Consider the following 7,441-nt stretch of genomic DNA (forward strand, 5'->3'; position numbering starts at 1 on the left):
TTTTTTAGAATTTTATTAAATTATATTTACTACATGTGCCACTAGAGTAAATATCAGCATGTGCCATTTTTTAAAGTTCAGAGAGATAGAGGTAGAGAGAGGTAGAAGGGAGAGAGAGAGAGAGAGAGAGAGAGAGAGAGTGAGAGAGAGAGAGAGAGAGATTGAGATGCGAAAGAGAAATTGTTTGATAGATAGAGAGATAGAGAGAGATGTACGAAAGAATATGATGGATATCTCGAGGCAATGAGAATGATTGAGAACATAAAGAATATAAAGAAGAATATAAAGAAGAATATAAAGATTGAGGACGACAGATATGATAATTGTACTTACAAAAACAACTTATAAAAACCTAACTTAAACTACTAAAAAAGGAACTAAGGGATGTACAGTTATTAAGACGGAAACTGTTGGAAAATTGAGAGTGAGGGTGTGTGTGTTAGAGAGAGAGTGTGAGAGAGGTGAGAAAAAGAAAATAGATAAAGAGATAGAGAGAGATGTACGAAAGAATATGATGGATATCTCGAGGCAATGAGAATGATTGAGAACATAAAAAATATAAAGAAGAATATAAAGATTGAGGGTAAATATGATAATTGTACTTACAAAAACTACTTATATAAACTTAACTTAAACTACTAAAAAAGGAACTAAGAGATGTACAGTTATTAAGACAGAAACTATTGGAAAATGAGGGAGTGTGTGTGTGTGTGTGTGTGAGAGAGAGAGAGAGAGAGAGAGAGAGAGAGAGAGAGAGAGAGAGAGAGAGAGTGAGAGAGAGAGAGAGAGAGATCGTGGTTTGTATGGTTCAAAATCACGAAAATATTTAGACATAGTCTCGTTAGACTATTATATAAATTAAGTTCTAATAATCCCACTGAACAAGCTAACAAAACCAAGAAAACCCAATAAGTTATTATATAAAATGTAATTTGTTTTCTTGTTATTTGTTTCTATACTTAATTTCTTATATTTTTTATATACTCCACCCTACATGTATCATAGAAATATGTGTATTGTTATATATTTTATATAATATTATGCTTTGAAGGTACCCTTCCCGCTTCCATTATTCCAAATTTTCACGTCTTTTGCGTGATAACATTTCAACTTTAAAGTTATTATATCATTAAGCAATCTGTGCATTCCGTAGTGTATATTTTATTTTAGAGAAAGAAAATAAAGAAATTGCAATAAGACGGCTCTTTTTAAGTACGGCAGAGTTTTTTTCAACGATCCAAAGCGAACATCACCACGGCCACCCCATTTAATGATATTTATTATAAGTTTATTTCAAGTTGACACTATCTTGTACACGATAAATCAAATATATTTAGGAAAAAGGGAAGTGGAAAAAATGGAAAAGAAAAGGCTAGGAGAGAGTGAGAGATGAGAGAAAAATTCGACTCCACCCTCTACATTCGTAATGAGAAAAGTCCCTCCTTCCTGAGGAGGACTGCGTAAATCTCGGCGGAAGCCGTAAATCAAACTTTTACTTCGGCGTGTCATCAATTGCATTGTGTCCCGGGCAACAAATCATTCCACCAGTGATGAAGCTGAGATGTTTAATCTCCAAAAGATGATTTACCAGACTGGAGGATCTCTTCTATTCACGGACCGATGAGAATTCGTGTATTCCAGGCCGAGAGCAAAAAGAGCGAGAGAGAAATTTCACAGCTTCGACAATGCTTTAATCACGCCTTAGGGATTTGCATACGTAAGGACCCACGACTAGGTGGAACATAATTCAGCCATAAAGAACTAGTAATAATTCCAAACAGAAAATACTAATCTTTAAAATACAGGGTCACAAACTTGGCACAAACCCATTCTTATGATAACATGAATTTAAAAACCCCTGAAAAATACTAGTGTAATTGTCTCTCTATTTTGAAAAATGTTGAAATAAATTGTAAAGAATGCCTATTGTCCATTTATACTTAAGGATTACAAATAAGAGACATCAATAACATGTCTAACAATTCATTTAAATGAATAGGTCAAATAATCAAAAGGTTCTTAAAAGCCTGACGAATGAACCTGAAAAGCTATTTAGTTATTTAGGGTTTCTCACGCGGTGTTATTTAAAACAATTAATTAAGCTTTTTAGTTGAGATTAAAAAGTAAGTTTCACGAGCGGGATTCGAACCCACGATCTACCACTTGAGCTATCCTGACCTCGAAGCTGTTCATTTGTCGCCGAGAATCAAATAGATTACACGACATTTGAAAAATGGCAAAAAGGAGGGAAAATTCAAAAAGGTGGAATTGAGATGGGAAGTTAGTGTCCGAGTGGATCGAGTTCACGACAGCTCAAGTGGTAGAGCAGCGGCGTATCAAGCCGAAGATCGTGTGTTCGAATCCCGCTCGTGACACTGACTTTTTTATCTCAACTAAAAACCTTAATTAATTTAAGATATTAGTTGGTCAAGCGGACCACGAAACTAGTGAAGTTATTTAAAACAATAACTTTAAACTTTCAGCTCGATCGATTTATTTGGTTAAATAAATAAATATTCCTTAAAAACTTCCTTAAAAATTTCCGTTTTATTTTCCCTCAAATTGGTCAAAAATTCAAGTGATATTGTTCAACTTTTTTCGGACTAATTCTTATTGTAAAATGTTTTTCTTCCTACAAATTTCTAATCTCTATCTCTAATTCTTTTTCTCTCTCTAATCTATCTATTTATCATTTTTACCTAGTTTTTTGTTCTCTCCAATTGCTTAATCCTTTATATTGTTTTCGATCTGTCTTTTGTCCCTTTCTTTCTGTCTCACCCAATCTCTCTCCTTTTCACTGTTTTTGTGTGTTTCTCACACCTCACTCCTTCTTTCTCTCCCTCTCTCTTGGTCCTCTACTTTCTTGTTTTCTACTGCTTATTCTTTATATTTTCTGTACAATTGCGTAATCCCTATTTTATATTTTATGCAGCTTTTTATCATTTTCTATATTCCCTCAATTCTCCCTCTCTCTCTCTCTCTCTCTCTCTCCCTCTCTCTCCCTCTTCCTTTTTCTATCAGTTTATCTACCTATCCATTTATCTATTGTCTCTTTCTTTCGTCTTTCTTTCTCTATCCCATAATATATTTCTATTTCTCCCACCTGTTCTTTTTGTGTGTTCTTCGTTCTCACTCTTTCTTTCCTCTCACTTCAATGGCAAGGTTGGTATGGTTTAGGATAATTTTTTCCTAAAAAATTTCTATTGCAAAGGAAAGTGAGCAGCAGTTTTTATGGAGGAGTTGACAGTACTTCTCTCTCTCACTCTCTCTCTCCCTCTCTCTCTCTCTCTCTCTCTACTATTCTTTTTCTTACTCAAACACAAATTCAATTTCTACATTACTTTCCCTATGTCCATTTATCCAACTTTCTTCTCGCTTATTTAAGTTTTACAATATTCGATTTCTTCTTCACATCACCTTCCCTCTCGAACCATCACTCTTTTTTTCTCGCCTTTTACCTGTCTACTCTCCCTTATGCAGTGTTCTACCTTTTCTAATGGCTTTACTGTCCTTACCAACTCTTGATCACCTGCTCCCTCTCCCTACTTAACGTCAGCTCCCTTCATGTATTTATTTTTGTCAACACACACCCACACAACCTCTTATGAATATCCAAAATACAAAAGAGTCAGAAAGGTTCTGCATAGTTTCCCAAGTCTTATGCCATCGACTATCGTTGGTGGGACAAAAAGAATAGATAAGGAGAAGAAGAATAGGAGCTCGCTGTGGCACGTGGGCACGTTCTGTAGATAATAAAAGCCGGCCCTTAAAAGGAAAAGGTCCACTGATTGTTTAAAGAATAACATTATCGCTGGGTCGCTTTGGCCGTCCATGTTGTAAGCATCAGAGTTGTTCTTTCAAAACAAACAAAAATGAATAAAAAATATAAAAAAATTATAGAGCAGTAAGTACACTAACAGAAAGGGCTTAGACGTTGGGACAAAAAAGACAATAGAAAAACGAAATATTATTAAAGCAGATATTTACCAAACTTAAAGGGAAAACTTCAAAAATTACTTGAATATAGAAGAAACATTACATAGAAAATATGTGTAGATATATAGAAATATTTGTATTATACAATGGACCTTACGATTTTGAAATGTTAACATCAATCAGTTCTTCCCGCAAAATAATATGTCATTCCAAAATGAATAAACAGTGGAAATAAAAAGGTTATTATAAATTTTACCGAGAGTAGAAAATCTAAAGATTTATATTTTCAAAAAGCAAATTACAAGAACCACGAGAATGAACTTAAAACATCCTATCTTGTTCTCTCTTTCAATTTGATCTCAAGGACTTGATGCTTGGTGATACAATCTCACAGAAAAATGTATCCCATCAATTCCACCAATTGGTGAAGTTTTTTGTCTTGGAATTCCACAAGTTCAATAAATATATAGAGTTCATTGACTTGTAGTACCATAAATACCACCAAATCGTGGAGATTTTTGTCTTCTGATTTCAGTAATCTCGCAAAAAAATTAGAGATTCGTGTGGTCCCACAAATCCCATAAACATTTAGAGATTGTTGTCTTGTCTTTTCAATAATATCACAAAAATTTGGAGATTACTGTTTTGTGATGCCAAGAATTCCATAGACATTTACGGATTGTTTTCTTCCATTTCCATAAATTCCTTCAAATGGTGGAAATTATTATATCTTGTGTTTTTATTAATGTCACAAAATTTAGAGCTTGTTATAATTTTACATACCTCGCCAGATTATTGAGTCTGTTGTCCCTAATTACACAAATGGCAGAGATTGATACCACAAAATGATTCCATAAATTCCAACAAATTGTGGCAATTGTCTCGTGATCCAAAACTGCCACCATTCTAAAATTGTTGTTTGGTCATCCAATTATTAGGACCTACTTGATTAAAAAGTTTGTATTTTGGTCAATGCTGCCACAAAATCATAACGACCATATAATACCATTGGTTTCACCAAATTTGCTAGAAATTACAAACACATGACTCCACGAGTATATCTTTTAATTCAATAAATAGTAAAAAAATGAGGAGTTTGTTTTCCTTAGATTCCATAGATCTCACAAACGGTTGTCAATGTAATATTGTGATTTTACAAATCTTACCAAATTGTTGACATTATGGTTGAAATTGTCGTTTCGTTAATCCTCAAATCTCACCAAATGTTTGACATTGCTGCCTTGTGATTCCACAAATCTCACCAAATAGTTGACACTGAAATATTGCGATTCCACATATTTTATCAAATCGTTGACATTGTTGTTTTATGATCCCACAAATCTGAACGATTTGCTGTGATGGCCATTTCGTGATAGGATACATAAAAAAAAATGAAGAGATTATTGACTTTTGTGCTACCACTAAATTGTAAAGATTTAAAAAATCTCTTAATGTTATCATCAAATTGAATGGACGTTTTGTCTATTTTCGTCAATCCTACTGAAAAATTGTAAAAATTATTACCATGTAAACCCACTGCTGCCACCTACTTCCTCAACTACCACCGCGTTGAAACGATTGTTTTGCTGTTTTATTTATTGTTTTTCTGACTTTAATTTTTCACAATGCTTTTGAACAGAATCGTTTTTAAGCAGCTCTAAATTGTTCAATGTCTAATTTTATCAAGTCCTCTGGAAATATTGATGCATTTGACAGCACTTGGGTCAGGCTCTTGGTTGAAACCTGTCATACAGGTTACAGGTGCTTTGAAGGTCCTTAACCTCGACATCCTCGCGGCCTTTTCATTCTTCTGTGCCATGATCAGAGAAAACATATTTTTCCTTTCAGTGTCGATAGATTAAACGTCTCTCCGGTTAGAATAAAGATAAAATCAACGTTGACGGTAATAAAATTAGCCTAAGTCAATGGGGGATGGGACTCGTGAATCTTTTCCTCTCCGGTAATAAATTTTAATCAGGCCTTATTTGGTTTTTATTGCCGGCTTTACATCGATAAACACCTGTGAAAAACCAACTCCGTCATTTTCATTCAAAACCAAAATGTGCTTAAGTTTTAATAAATGATTATTTGTAAGTGTTGACTTTCCCAATCTCACTTCTGTTCTATGAAAAGGAATAATTCGAGCAAAGTAGCAAAAGTTACAATATTCAGTCAGTAATCAAGTAGGTACCTGTATGCATTTCTATAATAATTTTTTAGCAGGTGGAAATAAAAAATAAAATATACTTTCATGCAAACAAATTTACTAAACAAAATATAATATCGTTACGCTATAAACTAAACAATTTCTTAACTTCTCCTGATCGTGTTTTTGTTGACGTTTTTCTGTGCATGGTAATCTTTGTAATATCAGAAATAACCTTGAACAACATTTAAAAATCAATTATTTCAAAAACTACAAGGAAATAACTGTCTGACTGTCGTAAAGGGCATTCTACTGCTGACAAAATTTACGATAGAAATTTAATTTTGTCAGCAAAACCAACAACAATGGTGCAACAAAATTGGAAAGATTTTTGTCACAAATAAATCATTGAGGATGTTGTCTTTGTGGTTCAACAGCCAGCACCAAATTGCATTAATTACTATCCTGTGATTCCACAAATTTCACTAAACATAGAGATTGTTGTCTTGTTATTCCATATAAAATTAATAATTTCCACATCATTGGCAGGAATTGCAACCATCATTTCCGCAGTTCTCACCAAATTGTTAAGGCTGTTATTTTGTAATTCCAACATCCCACCAAATCCCCAAAGGAATCGTTTGCCAGTACTCCACAACTACCACGATTGCTGTCTAGTGATTCCACAAATCACACCACATCATTGAGACTGTGGTTTGAACCACGAATCCCATCAAATTACAAAGATTCCTATCATGTAATTTCACCAATATCACAAAATTGTTGAGCCTGTTTTCTTTCAATTGGTAATCTTTATAATATCAGAAATAACCTTGAAAAACTTTTAAAAATTATCAATTATTTCGAAAACTACAATGAACTAAATGGTTGACTGTCGTAAACGGCATCCTACTGCCGACGAAATTTACGAATGAAATTTAATTTTGTCAGCAAAACCAACAACAATGGTGCAACAAAATTGGAAAGATTTTTGTCACAAATAAAACATTGAGACTGTGGTTTGAACCACGAATCCCATCAAATTACAAGATTCATGTAATTTCACCAATATCACAAAATTGTTGAGCCTGTTATCTTTCAATTCCATATTTCTTCACTTTACTTGCAGGGTTTGCTAATTTCTGATTTCAAAAACCTTACCAAATTTCAGTGATTGATTTTTCATGAGTCCTCAAATCTCCCCAAATTGTTGAAACTGTTGTCTTCTAATTCTATTAAACCAATTGTTGTGTTTGGCTTGTTATTCCGTGAAACGAACCAAATCTTGAAGATAGTTGTTTTATATTTCAATTCTCTCAATACTGACATGGTTTTCTTGTGTTTCCACAATTTTTTCCT

The sequence above is a fragment of the Cimex lectularius genome, unplaced genomic scaffold, assembly GCF_000648675.2.
Source record: "Cimex lectularius strain Harlan isolate CLEC.00 unplaced genomic scaffold, Clec_2.1 scaffold133, whole genome shotgun sequence".
Classification (NCBI taxonomy): Eukaryota; Metazoa; Arthropoda; class Insecta; order Hemiptera; family Cimicidae; genus Cimex; species Cimex lectularius.